At 40.0% G+C, this 17158-nt stretch overlaps 1 long non-coding RNA gene across 1 annotated transcript in view; it reads left to right on the top strand.

The window, feature by feature from the left end:
• The window catches only part of LOC103480507 (uncharacterized), an 88123-nt gene extending 72076 nt beyond the window's left edge, over window positions 1–16047 (top strand). Inside the window, exons 2-3 of the long non-coding RNA XR_536104.1 lie at window positions 15846–15861; window positions 15940–16047. This is a non-coding gene — a long non-coding RNA (uncharacterized LOC103480507). The remainder of the gene's footprint in view (window positions 1–15845; window positions 15862–15939) is intronic.
• Window positions 16048–17158: the final 1111 nt, after the last annotated feature.

Here is a 17158-nt window from a genome sequence, read left to right on the forward strand (position 1 = left end):
AAGATTACGATCTCATCTTATTGCACTTATAGCTGACATCTCACCAATCTACATCGGAGGGCTTCAAAAGGGAATAAAATTATGAGGAAATTACAAGGCAAGTGAGTTTTGGTCCCACACAGGGAATTAAAACTTATTATCTGTGACAACCTGTCAGCCAGCAAGAACTCAAACATGAGCACAAAGCTCCAAGAGTCGCAGAAGGGAGTAGGGAGGAAAAAAAAAAGATGAAAGGAAAAGAGAAAGGGGCAGTTTGAGACATGATTTTTTTTTTTTTTTCTTTTTGCACGGGAAAAGCTCCTCAGTCGGCTGAGGGATAAATGCTTCTGACAAGTCAGGTGTGACAAGCTTGATCTTAATGCACAATATGATCATTTAACTTTTTTTTTTTTTAATGTTTGGTTTACATTAGTTGACTGCTTAAATAGGCATTTGAAGCATCTTACACACACATACCTTTCAGGTGTTTTAAATATGTTAGATGAACAATGGCAGACTTCTGTGTGTTCCATTGAGAAGCGTCTGAAAAGTGTGGCCCGCTTCAGTTTTATGCACCTAAATAAAATCCGGTGCAACAGAAATTATAAAATTAACTCAAAGCAATTTCCCGATTTCTGAACATCTCACCAAAAGAGCAGTTAAAGTTGTCATCTAAAAGTAGAGTTTACAGGCGCCGACATTAAAATAACAGGCCAAGAAAAGAAGACGTGATTCAGAGAGGCAGGTTGGACCTGTAAGAAGTGGGAGAATTTCTTGACATGAAGCAATTGGTTTCATGTCATAAAATGTGCCTTTTATTGAAAAGTGACAAAAAGAAAGCTAATGCTAAGCAAGAGCCTGTAGAGCTATCAGTCCAAAACCAAAAGAAGGTCTTGGCATAGGTCAAAACTTAAAGTTGCACTTTTGGGGATTTTAAGCATATAAAATCCCAATAATGTAAATCGAAGCTTGTTGTAGCAAAATGTAGGGGAAAAAAATAAATCTTACGAATACATTTGTATATACACTGTAAATATGGCGAAAAAAAAAAACAAAAAAAAAAGATTCAAAAACGCACTGGAGTCATTTTATGGCTCATCACAATCAGTTTAACCAATTCAAGAGAATTGCGCTGCTCTCTCTGGAGTCGACAGTCAAATACAATTAGTCCGACTGATGGGAAATTAGAGAAGATGATCACGCCATCTGATTTAATGGGCCTGGAGTGGGGCTCATTTGCACTCGCGCAGTCATGATGTCATCAGAACGAATCCCGAAAGCCCGAGTCAAACATTTTATTTTAATGTTCCCCAAGAGGATATTCAGCAAGATTCGGTCCACCCACCCCTAACATCCCAGCTGGGGAATGCCCAGAGATCTGCATGAAAGCACAGCAAAATGTGAAGAAACTTGAAAGTGGTTCTCAGAAGTTGCTCTGGATAGCCAAGTTTTCCCCAAGTTTAGGCAGACATGCACACAACCCCCCCCCCCCCAAAAAAAAAAACGCTTTTAAGATCTTGCTCATATGGGGAGGAAAAAAAAGTGATTTTTGTGAGCAATGGTTGCTTTGCCACACCTCCCACAGATAATGGAGGCTGAATTAGTACAATGCGCCTCGGCAACCAGAAGCTCCCCCAGTAAAAATAAATAAATAATAATTCAGAGGCTCCAAGAAAGAGGAAGAGGGGGTGAAGTGGAGGATGAGAGGAATTTTGGTCGCTCATTCCTCGGCTTTGTGTCATCCTGCTGACATGTGTTACATTTGCATGGCAGCTGGAGATCCTTGGATTAAGTGCTTACAAGACTATTGCCATATCTCATTTAACAACATAATCATCTTACGAGGGAAGCGATGTTTCATGCCTGATGCTTCATGTACAGTTTCCCCCCTTTTCCCTCTCTCTCTCTCTCTCTCTCTCTCTCTCTCTCTCTCTCTGCCTTCCGTCTTTGTCTGATTCTCTTGGCTTGTCTTTATCTTCCTTTGGGGTTTTTCTCCCCCCAGCTGTCCATCTTCTGATGAGGTGCCATGCAACTTGTAGTTTTGGGCAATCTTTCTTTACAGGACATTAATGTGTATGTGGAACATTGTAGATCAAGTTATTTACCAGACGACTATCCCCCCCCCACCCCCCATTTATTTATTTATTTTCCCTCCAAGGCTGTTTCAACAAGGACATTGGACCAACCAACACAAAAATATGAGCCACATCAAAACAAGAGCCTAAAGGATTAATGTGCAGAGAGAATTGCATTTGAGCCCACAGGGACAATGTCTTTAGGCCTGTCATCCTGTATTGACCCTGTTTTGCAGCCAATAAGGAGACTCAACAGTCTTTGGAAGAGATGCACACTTCAGGCTTTTTCTGGCCGATATGGATTTGTAATGTTCTTCCCACGTTTGCCTCCATATTGGGGGGACAAAAAGCATTTTATGTTCAATTAAATATGAGACAATTAACAGCGCTTTGTGTAATATGAAGTCCTGGCACCTCTTTGAATTAATTGCCTCTTTTTGATGGATTCAGATATTGTAGGTGTGTTGGGATCAACGTTCTGGTATTCACAATTGTCTGCTGCATCAGGATGAGGTGTGTTGTGGGTTTTTATTATTTTTACATGTTTAAGGATCAACTGACTAGTTAGGGACTTTTGAGGCCCTATCAGCAAGAAAATTTGTCAGAAATCGGCTCACACCAATAAATCGCACTTTTAGTTAGAAGCAACCAGCATACCGAGGTCAGTAAGGCGCCTGCAATAACGCCATCTGAAATTAATGAATTATTAGTTGGTCATTGCTGCAATGTTTGTGTCAATCTGTGGCGGTTCCTCACCCATATAGCACAATTGTGTATGCTTCGGTTAGAAGAGAGTTATTTTCCTGTCTTGTCTTCTAATGGCATTAAAAGAAAAACACAAATATCCAATAGTTGGACGGTCTCACCTGCCAATATTTGTTTGAGCTGATGGTTTGTGCATAGATTATTTTTAATTTGCGAATAGCCATGTTTAGTTTTGATAAGGTGATGACTTTCTTACATGTAATGCTGCATGTCTTTTGGCACGGATTTCTTTATTTGGATCTAGGAATTGCTTCACACTTGAGGTGACCACAGCAGGGTTTGCTGAGCTGGTTTTAACTACTAGTGGCAATACAAGCCAACAACACATATTGGGGTTTTTTCCCCTCTTCTTATGCATTCAAACACTTGAGGAATATGCTAATTAGTACTGTTAGGTGGTATGTGTGAAACTGAGCGAGCGTTACTCAATGTCAGTTTAGGCAAAAGATGCACACAACATTTTCACCGAATGTGCACAGCGTTTTTCAAGCTGAAATTCAGACTTCAGGGATGCGCTCTTGTTGCCTTTGCAAGTAAATGAAGCTTCTGTGTGAGACTGAGGTGCTGAATAAATGTTTATTAATTATTAAAAAAAGGTAGTTTGCTTTTTTTTTTTCTTTTACTCTGTAACCTGTCATGTAGTCAGACCTGAACCATTACAAACAGTAAAAAAATATAAAAATTCTAGCCATTTTAAAAAAAAAGATTTTGTAGCACTGATGGCCTTTGATGGATAGTTTGGTACCGTGGTTAGGAACAGAACCCTGCATGGATACATAAACAAGTAATATCCTCTGCAGATGGCGCACACACTCCTTCTGCCGTCTGCCCAACTCCAGCCGGACTTTCGACACTAAATCATAGTCCCAGTGGATCCAAACTGCTCCTCGTGTTTATTATGTTAAAATCACGTCTATTTTTTTGTTAGACGTTTATATTGTTGTTTCACGCTAAAAGCTGAAAATGCTGTAATAACTCCAACATGATTTGTTCTAGTTTCTCTCCAGCGCTTGCCCCGATTGTTCATCCCATGACCTTTATCACCGAGTAGTTTGGGTCGCCTGCTTCAGACAGGGAGATAAATGAGTCTGTGTCCTCAAAGTTTGCCGACACATCTCCGGGGTTTTTTTTTCTTTTTTTTTTTTTCCGCAGCCGTCAAATCCGCTTTGCCTTCTTTTGCTTTTCCTCGAGCGCGTGATCAGATCTGTGTCTGCTCCTAGAATATTCCTCTCCCCCTGCCCCCAACATGTTTATTTCATAAAGAAACACAACAACAGAATCACCAGATGGAAGGTTGATATGAGATAGCAGCAACAGTGCAGGAATGTGCTGATGCTGTCGAGTCCATTTTTTGTTCCTCTGTAGTTTCACCCAGTTTTGCCAAACTTTACGGTCACAACTGTCTCGACAAAAAGGAAACCGCCTTAATGGAGAAAGGCGTACAAGTCAAAAGACAAACGGTTGGGAATTCATAACTGCATGTAAAACCTGTATTGAAATTCATGTAAATGCTGACTTATCTGGTGATTTTTATCTTTCACTACTGTAACAAGAAAAACGAACAAAAAAAAACTTCTTTTTACTTTTTTTAGAAAGTTTATTATTTATTAGCTAGTACAACTGGGTTTTGCTATCATTTTAAAAACCAACAAAGTGACAAATTGACACTTTAAGCCAGTGGTCCCCAAACCTTTTCCTGTGAGGGCCACATAACCTTTTCTTTCTCTGGTGGGGGGCCGGAGTCAGTTTGTAACAGAAAAAGTGTTACATGTTTATGACCTGCGCTGCCGGAAAAAAGCACATGGGCATAAACCATTAGTGAAGCGGTCACTGGGACTAACTAGCATATATTTCATTGAGGGAAACCTGGAATGCGGCGTTCATAACAAACACGTGTGTTCATCTGCTCTACCGCTAGCAAACAATCGTACTGATTAAATAACATAAAAGTCAASCAGTTCCCTAAAAGTCCAACAGATGGCAGCAATGCGCCATGCAAAACAAAACACCCACAGTTTACAGGACACACTTCCTGCTAAAGAGCCCCCTGGTGGTTGAAGAAAAATCCACATAAAAACCGGAAAATACAATATATGAAAAAAAAAATCTGAATGCTCTCTGTTATTGTTCAGGGGGCCGGACCAAATGTGGCGGCAGGCCGGATCCGGCCCGCGGGCCGTAGCTTGGGGACCACTGATTTAAGCTGTCTTCAACATGTTATCTCAGCAATTGGGATTGTAGGCATTACATTAAACCTAAAACTTTGAAAGACAGCCACAATTTTCTAATCTTGCGTGTTTTGTGACAAAGGTTGAATAAAGACCTAAAGATAAATTGATTCCTTTGAAATACCAATTTACATCTTTTGCGCTTCCTCTGATTCGAAGCTAACTTTCAATCTATTGCTCACTGACAACTTCATCACCAATGCAGCTGCATATCTTTTCCACTTTTCTTCTTTTTTTCATCTGCTGTTAAGAAATATTTGATGGAGTTTAATAGAGTCATGAAAAGTGTACTGTGTTGATCCCTTACATAAACCAATATGTGTTAGAAATTATCATCTATAATCAGGGTACAGATGGCCCGACTTTAAATTTTAGACAGATTATGAAAAGAGGAGCAGTATTGTGGTTTTCATTATGAAATTAGCATCCTTTTTTCTTTTTTTTTTACATTTCAGCTGGGAATAATGCTTCGTTTTAGCTTTTGTTTCCTGAAGATATCGGATGTAATCGTCATGCAATGACAAAAATATTGAAAATATAATTAACACACAATATGACTTTGCAATGAAAAGAAAAAAAAAATCTTTGTGAAGATTAAGAGCAAAAGGTCAATCTTTATTGAGGGGAAAAAAAGCCATTTACTACATAACAATTTGAAAACATTTTTTTATAGGTCACAGAAATAATAATAATAAAAAAAAACACATAGGACACCAGAAAACAACAGTCTGCAAGGACAAGGTGATATTAGCCCTTAAATGAAATGTGTATAAAGGACATTGGCCACAGGGCGCATTTCTTCCGCTCTATTAGACTACTTTATGTCCAAATTCAGTTGGGGACATTACAGGTCACAATGTCACTGTTTTTGTTCACTTATGTTGCAATTGCTCTTGACACGATTCAGCTAAGGTACTTCAGGGAGCCATCAAAGCAATCTCAGCCTCCCTATAAAGGTAGGGGGATTTGGTTTCTCTCGGTGCACCTTCTTAAGTACCCCAGGCCTTGTGGGCACATTATTTTATCCCCACTCCAGTGTCTTTTGGTGCATGATGGAGAGGGAACTTAACACCCACATGGCTCCTTAACAGGCTCATTTTGTGCTCACTTTGAAGGATTTTGTCTTGCTTTTCATGACTGCTGAGACACTTCTTATTGTATTAAGTCATCTTCACCGTGCAAAGTGCTGTACATAATGCCGCTAAGCAAAAATCATTTTTGCAGAATATTGACCGTTTCGAAGCTCGTGGTTGCAATGATTTTTTGTAATTACAATATCTTGATAAGTGTACAAGAATTATGGCTGTTTAATTTTTTTATTTAGAATTATGAGCGGCCATTTGCAAATCTAAAATTTCCGCAGGTGACATCGTGTGAGTTGGGGGAAGCCTGCCTCAGATATTTTCCTGTCCGGAATATACTCTGCCTTTTTTCCTGTTGGCTACTGGGATATGCTCCAGCTCCCCAAACGAGATAAAAATCAACTGACCGGGAGTTAACGTTGACTTTTACCAACATCCATTGGTGTTATGGCTACATTATTCAAGACTACATCCCTTGGAGAGATATAAAGTTATGGATTGGGTGAGATTAATCAACAATGAACTTTGCTTTATGCACTTTTTGATCCGTTTTTATGCAGGCGCTGTCGTGGGTTACCTCCTACATCAATCGAAGTGACTCTGATTAAACTGAAATGAAGTTCAATTTTCTTACCCTGATTTTTCTGACATTTACCTCTCTTGGAGACGTAACGCATGATTAAAAGGATGTCATACAAAGCTATTTGTCAGGAGATGGAAACAAAAGTTCCATAGCGCCATAGGTGAAAACAGGCATCTATAATTGGAAGAAGAAGAAGAAGAAGAAAGAAAATAGAAAGACGGGACGGAAACTGGTCAGCGAGACTACGAAGAGCCTGACATCAACTCTGAAGGAGCTGAAGGAATTTCTCTCATGCGCTCTTCATGTACGCTATTCTTTGTACGTCCAGACAGAAAAGTATGGTTGAAAACAAAATTCTTTTCTTCTGAAGAAAGAATTCAGTCCAGCCTAAAATATTTTAAGACCCTATATGTTATGGTCCGATGAAGCCAAAGAGCTGGTTTACACCAAAGCAGAAATGCACATCATCACATAGTTTGGCGTTTAACTTTGGCCACATAGCTCAGGGTGCCAGCCAGAAAGCTCGGCGAGTCCAGTAACGGAATAATCAAACAATTGGAGATTTGGAATGGGCTAGCCAAAGTTTCGCATCTTTTTCTTGCTCACACAAAATGTACGTTTCTTTGGATTGCTGTCTTGAGGAGATGAAAAAATTCTCCCGTTTGTAATCTTTAGTAAAGGACATTTTATTATTTTAATTTTTGCAATATAAAATCATAGAAAAAGAGAGAAAAATCTGCATGTTATGTGAAATGTTTCCAGATCGCAGAATTATTCATAGGATACACCAGTAGTAAGCGTATGCTGAGTAAACTGAGGTGGTTAAAAAAAAACAGGTGGTTTTCCAGTTTTGGTTCCTGTGAATTTGGGGGGGGATTAATAGAAGTTCTCCCTTTCAAGTAGATCAAACATGAACCACCTGCAGGGAAGTCCATCTATAAATTACAGGCTTCTCACAGTTATTTTTGCATCCTAAAGATCAGATGCCATAAACATAACATCTTTAAGATTTGATGGGAGTATTTATACGTTTGTGACGTTTCATAAAACTGTTAAATGCTGTTTTATCTGATCAAAACAAGCATAAAGCTGCTCCTAGCATCACTGTATCGACACTTATATTTGAGGCCGCTTGTGAATTCCCAGGGTAAATTACTGAGTTGATTTCACTGTATAACTTTAACCCAATAAGTAAACACATAACATAGCACATGTAGACTTCAATTAGACAGGCAGATTTAATTTTTATACAACTTATTCGTGCTCACACGTCATCTCACCTATACCTGAACTCTCTCAGACAGCCTAAATTGCAGATGTGCGCGCTGGAAGCCAAAGGGAAGGACTGTATCTTGAGGGCACACGTTTTCTTGCACAACCGTTTTGTAATTTTCTCTCCAGCCTCATAAAACTCAAATGTTTCTACCCCTTTGGTGCATCATCTCATCTTCTTTGATCCAGGAACTGAACATAATTAATAACCGGATGATGCAAAAGTGACAAGCAACGGAACATTTTTAGATGGCATTTGGTTTAATGAGAGAAGATGAGCCTGGTTTAAACCAATTGTATGAAAAAAAAAAAAAAAGTGAGTGATCAATGCTCTGATTGTGAAGTGTTCATCAGGACGACAGCCTGGGAGAAGGATCTGTCTCTCTGGAGGCCGTTGTCTTGCAAATGGTTGCAGTTTCTGTCCAGAATGTCTGGAGACTTTACCTGCCCTTTCCCTGACCCTTGACCTATACAAGTCCTGGAGGAAGGGAAGGTCATCAGTGACCTTTAGGAGTTTCACATACTGGTTCGCTGAGATGCAGTCAGAAAAGGAGCGGGCTAATGGAGATGCCGGATGAAAAGAGATTTACTCCTGCTCACACATACTCACACACAGAGATGAAAAATAAATTTATATTTTTTTTATTGTTTTTGTGCAGTTGTTTTCTCCAATTTTTCAAAATATCAAGTTTATTAAAAAATGTTAAGTTCTTTTGCTAATTTTTGAACCTAAAAAATTTCAAACACATCAACAGCTACAAAAAATAGATATCGATACTCTTCTATTGTTTTTGTGCAATTATCGTCTTGAATTTTCAAAATGTTTCAAGTTTATAAAAAATGTTACATTTTAATCGTACATATATGTATATAATTGTTTTTTTTGTCGTAGATTATCATATTACAAATTATCTAATGACAAAAATAACCCCAAAACACATTGATTCTAGTACGTGTATTTTTTTTTTACCCACTTAAGAAAGATCGTCTAATCCTGTCACTGATGTGCCTAGGAGTTAATATGTCACCTGACAATGGAGAGCAGAACATGAGCAATAGCAACAATTAGAATCTGGTACTTTCATACGCTCCTCATCCAAGGACCAGTGGCTTTGTTTTTTCCCACATGTTAGGCTAAAACTATTACAAACACTAAAGAAAAAGGAGAGAAAAAAAACTACATTGGATTTAATTGAGAAAACAGACCAGGGGCCAATATCAAGACAACTTCAGATCAAGGCCGAATAATTCAGCCTTGGCTCAGACCGAGTCCAGCTGCTCGGATGCCTGCGCTGGAGGGTTTGGCTTTTCACACAACTGACATTTTCGGACCGGATGCTGGTACATTTTTTGCTCCATTTAAAACTCTTAAAGTCTTCCTTTTAAAAGGCAAACTGAGAGCGCTCAACAGGCAGACCTAATTCGACAACCTCGCGTCCACCGTCGACGCGGCAGCCGTCGACAACCCGAATGCTGCGCGAACGTTCAGACCAGAAACCCTGAGAATTATGTGGCAAGTGCTGTGCATCAATCACATCGATTTTTTCCCAGAGCTCGTCATTCTATATAAAATCCTTAGTATAACAATGCTGTCAGTGGGTTTTGGTGCAAGGAGCCTGTGTCAGTTCATTTAGACGCTCCCTCTGAGTCCTGCCAGCTATCGTTGCTCATAACCGCCATGTCAGTCAAAGGGGGGAAAAAAAAAAAAAAACTAAACAAGGGCAGCAACACGGCATCATGCCCTTCGGAGGTGCTAATATAATGAAAGCAAGACGCAACGGCAGCTTGAGAGGGGGGCATTAAAAGCTGTTTCTATGAATACCAGACGTGTGACTCGTGCTCTATTGGAAGCAAACTACTTTTGACACTCATGGCTGTCAGTTTGCTTTCATGGTTTACCTATAGACACCAGCGCAACCTTGCTGTCAGGCATTGCTCGCCCCTGGTACCTTCAGCTGTCAGGTGCTGTTTCAAAATGAGCATGTGGGATTTGAGTTTTGATAACGGACTCTCGAACATCAGCCCGCGTCTATCGACACAGGACAACCGGAAGCCTCTCAGAATAACAATGGCAAGAAAGTGAAGCCTCTTGAAACTGAAAGCAACGCGCTTAAATCTGGGACAGCTTGGGGAAATTTTTTTTATTTTTAATCTCCTTTTCTCCATTTTCACCACCTGTATACTTGCATCCATGCTTTTATCTACACCCCTTTGCTTTCAGGGCCTTTTGTTCTGTGGTGGTATACTGAACAATGTATTTTACTTTTCCACCTTTTGTCATTGTACAACCACAATGTTCAATGTATTTTCTTGACTTTTTATGTGACAGACCAACACCAAGTGGTGCATTTTTCTTTTAAGGGACAGTTTAATGTATTTTTCCAGTTATTTCATAGCACAATCAAAGAACTATGTTACTTTCAGTTGTAATAAGAATGCTCTATAAATCAAATGTGACTTAAAATAAATTTGACACTGTAATTTAACTCCTTGACATTGGGCCTCTGTCTCTTTAAGAAGATCCTGCTCTTTTCTTCAGGAAGTCATCACAAAGCACTGTTAATCAAGGTACGGGCCACACACTAGTTTATGAGCTTCTTCAACTCTGTTTTAATTCTTATCTTTTTTTTCTATGTACATCCTCTCAGTTCTGTTACCGATTCTTTTGAACCACAACATCCCATCGTAGACGCATACATCAGTCTTGCTTCTTTTAAAGTCAGAGTTTTATTGCAAACTGCTAACAATGAAAGACTGGAATCCATCCATCAAAATGGATATACTTATTGGCTAAACATCAGGATATAAAGATGCAGGAAATCAAGAAGAAGTGTTCATCTCCACATTTACCACGCAAGAGTGCCGTCCGCCTTGTTCCGCTGACTTTAGGTCTACAGTATGTCTTTCATCCTTTATCTTATTGACAACAGTATAAGTACATGAGTGCATTTCAATTGCAGATTCCACCGCACTTTTGCAACACCCTCAACACTGCAACACCGCCCCAAAAGGGAATTGGTTTGGTGACGAGTGCCTGATGAGTGAAACACGTTTTTTTTTTTTTTTTTATCTGGCAGTACGGTGAAAGACTGAAACACAGTCAATTTCACCTAAATCACAACAGACATTTTCATTTAAAATCAAAGGACTTAAAGACGTTTGCCTTCCATTTAAATCTTCTTCTTTAGGCACACATCACAAATGCTTTAAAAGGAGGGACGGAGACTTCCTAACACACATAAGCGAGCTCTAATTCAAGTGAAGAGAAAGTTTTTAAACACTGCAAACGGCAGTAAACAAATAGGACGGAGGATTTAAGGCTCATTTGGAAGCTTTGGTAAATGCCGGATGATTTAAAAATATTGATTCTGAAGCTTTTCCATCTCGACTTACTGACTTTTCGCTGAGGAATAACCCTTGGATGCACCGGTTACAAATACCATGTTGAAGTTACTTGCCAGAATACGACTGACGACCCACAAGCATTAGAGGATGTTGATATGCCGAGGCTTTCCTTTGTTAGGGTTAAAAGAGGATTAGCAACTAAATAACAGAACAGCTGAAAAAAAAATTTTTGTTTTACAGACGGCAAACTACATGTCACATAAGTTTAACTGATTTTAAATTCTAGTCAGAATGCTCAAGAAGGGGCATTTGCAGAGTTTGAGTCCCAGTCTGATACGTTAAAGTCGATTCAACATTTATGCTCAAAAACGTAAGATGTTTCCATGCTGAGCATGAAATTACAGCTTATGTCCTTTTTGCGCCTTTGATTAAAAAAAAAAAAAGCACAAAAGTTCCACTCTTCCAGTTTCTCCTAAGTATGATGATTTTCTCTCTCGCACATATCTTCCCATGTACCACAGCCCAATTAGGCTTGTTCAGAGCAGCGCAAGCCCTGAGCAGCACGATGGCTCCGAATGCCCAAGGTGTGTTATTATCTTGTATTAGTGCACCACCTGCTTTGCCGTAATGATTAGATAATTGGCTCAGTGCGTGTCTTGAAATAATAAAGAAACGAGACATTTTACTCTGATTAAGGAAAGAAAGTACAATAAAAGAGAGAGAGAGAGAGAGAGAGAGAGAGAACAGTCACCATGATCTATACAAACCACACTTTCTGGGTTACGATGTTTGCTAAGGTCCTAAAGAAATCGATGTTCTAGGAAAAGGAATGGTGTTGCAAAGGACTAGGGAAATAACAGGGATGAGAGCGAAAAGAGACTTATAGCACCTTATTAGCTTGCAATCACGGAGATTGTGACATTAAGGAAAAATACCTGACTGGGAAGCAGGTAGGTGGAACTTCCTTTTACAGCCACTCCTTGTGGTAACTTAACCGACTACCTGACAGGTAGCCACTCTTCTGTTCATCACTTCGGTTTTTCTCTTTCCTGTGTGGGTGCTGTGCCTGAAACCCCTAACCACCCGCTTCCAGCTCAGTACCACTGTTGAAGTGTGAATTGACCAGAGAAGAAAAAAAAAAAAAAACAAGCTAGCCAAAAAAGCAACCTGGCTCCAATTTGCCTCTAAGAACTGTTTTTGTTCACCACTGAAATGACAGGCATTAGAGATTTTCCACCCATTTGGTGAGAACTGAATCCCCGAGGTAAAATGCATTTCTTGTGTCTTGCTCAGATTCAATTTTGAATTATGCTGTTTTTAACACATTCAAGTGCGCAAACGTTTCAGCCAAAATTTCAGTAATTTCATTACTACTTTTTTTTTTCGCTAACATTTGCTACAGTGTGAGTTGATTCGGTAGACTTTTACAGGGCACCTTCTTGGTTGTGTTTGAGGGAAGTCCGCTCTGTCCCAGCCCTCCTCAGCTAAAGTAAGTAGTTGGGTGGGAGGGGATGCTTATCGCTGGAGCAAACACTAAGGGGTGAGATAGCTAATTGTGGATGTTGCTGCGGGGAGTCCCCAGGCAGGAGAGATAACGTGAGCGCTCCACCGGGGTCTTATCAATGAGCGATGACCTTGGCTGTCTCCTTTTGCACATGCACTCACACAGGAGATGCATAACGCTGCACAAGCTCCCCGAGCACAGAGAGCAGAGAGAGTGACGGCATATCAAGGTAACCAAAGAGATAAGTGGGAGTGGGTTTGCTGGTAAAGGGGGATTGGTTCCATTTTTTTTTTTTTTTTTTTTTTAGGAGCAGAGTGGTGGTTAAATTGTCCATTAGCTCTGTCTGAAGATGGACTCCTGGGCTTTGTGGATCTTCCTCAATGGAGGTAAAAGAATATCTCCTCTGTTAAAGCAGGAGAAAACATTTTTACTAAAAGCCCCTCATAGCATTTTGTTTTTCTCAAGCTAGTAAAAACTGTTGTGGCTGGTTGTCTGTGTTACAACCGTAAACTTTGATGAGTTTTATGTGGTAAAGCAGCACAAAGCAAATCAAAGAGGCAAAAAGGAGATGAGGCAAAGTCTTAAAATCGCTTAGCTGAAAGCAATCAGAGGTGTGGCGCACAATTGTAATCAACCCCGTTGACTAAGACGCTCATAAATAAAACCCACTTCAACTGCGTGCCTAATTACTAAAGAGACCTGTGTGTTATTCATTTTAATATGCACTTAAAGATGTGGAGACATTTACAGCAGTGTTACCTTATAGTATATAATAAACAATGTGCAAAATTAATGTTGGAAAACATTTTCCATCCAATGTAACTAAGCGCAAATTTCTGATTCGCAACAGCAAAACGTATAACTAACAGTGTATTATTCTCCTTCCACCTCACAGTTAGGCAAATTTGTGATGTCTGTCCGATCACAACATTCCAGTTGAAGTTTGTGATGCTAACATGACAAAATGTGAACAGGTCCAACAGGTATGAACACATTTGTAGTGAACTGTATGTTTGAAGTGATAAATGAGTGTCAAGAAAAATTCATTGTAGAAGAAAAAAAAAAAAAACAAAGCACGGAGAATCAAGGGTTTCCCAAATCAATACAGCCCACGGTGCAATTTCCTTTCATCTGCATATAGATGACAGTATACAATAATAGCTTCCAGTAGAGGCATTTTACACCATCCGTCCTGTTTCCCTCCATTTTCTCTGTGATTAACACTACGGCGCTCTAACTGCATGAGCAAACTCGACAAATGAGAGATACTGTCTGGAAAAACATTGTGCTGTCTGTTGACTTTTCCGCTGTGCTGGCTGCCAATAATACGTGGCATCCATTGAGACGCGATGTTGGCTTTATTGAGTTTAAATCTTGTATGTTGAAACTTTAACGCAGGAAAAATAAATATAAATTAGCATGGCTGAGTTTTTAGTTTTTTTTCTTCTCTCGTTTAGTTATGCAACACTTCGTGCAGCGGCATTTCATCTCATTAATGGTCCATGTGGAGATTAAACTTGCGTGCTAATATTGAACGCGATAAATTAGTTTAAACCGTTTCTGTTTGTCTGCTGTGTCACTGTTACGCTTCCCATCAATAAAGTCGCTTATGTTTCTGCCATGCAAGCCCTGGTTTCCTGTAAGCTGACATCAACCGTGCACGTTTGCTTCAGGAGCAAACGTGCTCCTGAAGCAATATCCAATATAATCATGATAGTCTTAGATATTCAGACCAGCAACAGTAATGCATACAAGACATGCACATTTACGGATTCGAGAGATAATTACATCTTTGGAGGAAGGGAAACCATTGTTTGTTTGTTTTTGTTGTTGTTTGCGTGCGTCATTCTTTGTAATCAGTGTTCTAGCTTTAAAGTAATTTTTCTTTGAAGAAAAAGAACGTAAATGTAATGGAGTCGGGCTAATATCCTTAAAGTTTTCTGACGTTCCACGACTTTCTATTTCCCAGTTTTCAACTCCAAAATATCAATAACTGTAAACGGTTTAAAAGTGAAGGTTAATGTTCTCACTTCCCCCTACGGTGACTAAAGTACATCTGCGCGAGTTTAAACGAAGAGCTGTTAAAGCAACGCTGCACAGCTCCCGCCAGGATTATTTTAAAGACACAGTGTTGGCAACAAAAACGACGATTGGCTTTGAAAAAAGAAGCAACTTCCTCAATCAAAAGTCACGGGTGTAAAAACACACACACACATTTTTATTGGCATTTGTGCTAATATTTTTATTCGCATCGCTTACTGCACCCTTAATGGTTTACGACCTCACACAGAAACACGCTGAACAGTCGACGCAAAGCCCGGGCCGGTTCTGTAATTAATAATGCATCTCTTAACAGCATGGATAACTCGCAACGGTCAGATGCAGTGCGTGTGGGTTTTGGGGATGGGAGGTGAGGTGGGGGGGATGGGTTCCGGGGAAGAGGCTTGTCATGCTTTTTTTGTTTTTTTTGTTTTACTCACGGTGTTGTTGCGTGTCTGCCGTGGCGGTTTTTCTTCTAACCCAGTTTCTAACAGAGCGTGTTCCACCTTGGAGCGAGCAGAGAGGCACTATTCAAACGGGGATAAAGTAGGCTGACAGTTGCTTTCCCCCTGCAGATATGTCCTGCTTCAAAACCTAAACATCTCTCCCCCGCCGCACCCAGAAAATAAATAAAGAAAAAGAAATCGACGACATGCATAAAAAGAAGAAATACTAGTGTGGTTTCATCCTCCGGAGGATAACAAGAATAATGCCTTCATTTGCTGCAGGGGCTTCCACTCCGCGCCTAGCATAGACGCGGCTTTTATGGCTGTAGTATTTCTGATTGGCATCCTAGGACAGCCATTTGAATTATTTAACAGGGCTCCCATTCCCTTAGTGGAGCAAGAAAAAAAATATGTTTGTGTTTGCGTGTTTGTGTTATTGGCTCTTTCTGTGGCGCCTCGCTCCTTATTCTCTTTTTTTTTTTTCCCCCCCTTTCTTTCGGCATCCTCCCGGACTCGACTCGACCAGCACGGCTGGCTAAGAGGTAAAACAAGGCCCTTATAGTTACAGATTAAAAGTAAAGTTAATCAAACGTTGCCACTCTCAATCTTTTATCCGACAGGTGCAGCAGAGGTGAATCGCTCTTATCCGAAATCCCGGCGCAGGACACAAAGAGGATATTGAAAGAATCCGACCCTCAGGCTTGTGCCGGCCTGATCCGTGCGGTGCGGTACGGTGCGGTGCGGAGGGGGGGGGGAGGAAAAGGCGAGGAACCGAGAGTGATGAGTCGGTTCCTCTGGTGTTTCTGTCTCTCTCCAGAGCATCATGTGGCAAATTGCTCTTGGTTTGTAGCTCCCCAACCTTATTTAGCATTCTTCGACAGACCTGCTTCCTGACTCTTTGTCTTTCTTTGACATTCCTCACTGTCTGGAAACATCATATCAGGTCATTTGGACCTTTTAAGAGTTTTTTTTTTGTTTGTATTTTTCAAGGTGCAAAGGGTCTGTTAGAATGCGACTTAGGAGAGCCAGAGAGAACTCATTTGACCATGCCGCTGATGCCTTCAAACCAATATCCTCATCTTCGCATTCTGTCTTTATCTCCGCTGATCGCCTCAAGCTTGTCTGACCTTGGAGAGCAGATAAAACAGCAGACAGATAAGGAAGAAGGGGCCAGCGAAGGACCAAACAGAGTAAAATTGCAACAACAAAAAAAAAAGAGCTTGCAATGAGATAGATTTCATTTTCTTTCTAAACTCCGGTCTGCTTGAACAAAACCAATTTACATTGCTAGGGATATCCTCTGGCAAGCTGTATGATAGATGAATAAGAGTGCTCTTCCACTGGGAGGGGAGGAAGTCTGAGATGACCCGCTTTTGCAAATTTGGCCCCAGGGAGACGGAAGAGGAAGTTGGGGAAATGAAAGCTTTTGCAGAAGTGATATAACTGTTCAACGACTATATAGTGACTTTCAGAGGGTTAAATTAATGTGTCACATTTAGTCTCTTTATATATTGAAACCTATTTTGTTTAAAATCCTTACTTTGTAACCAGGCACACCTACGAAGTAAAACATGTAAATGTAGGGTGTTGAATAATTTTCAAGAGCGGTATATAGCTTCAGGCTTTCACTTAAAATGAAATAATTAATCGTAAATGTGCTTCTGGTGTCTACACACCCATTATCACAAGGTGAAGAAAAAGGCTAAAAACACAAATAATACAAATACAAGTAACAATTTGATCACACTGTTACATTTCAATGGTATATGAACATATTCTGCTTTAGGTAAATATTGCTATTCACTGAACATTTTTGATCTATCCCTTACTTAAACTATA

This window comes from Poecilia reticulata, linkage group LG18, assembly GCF_000633615.1.
Source record: "Poecilia reticulata strain Guanapo linkage group LG18, Guppy_female_1.0+MT, whole genome shotgun sequence".
In the NCBI taxonomy this organism is placed as follows: Eukaryota; Metazoa; Chordata; class Actinopteri; order Cyprinodontiformes; family Poeciliidae; genus Poecilia; species Poecilia reticulata.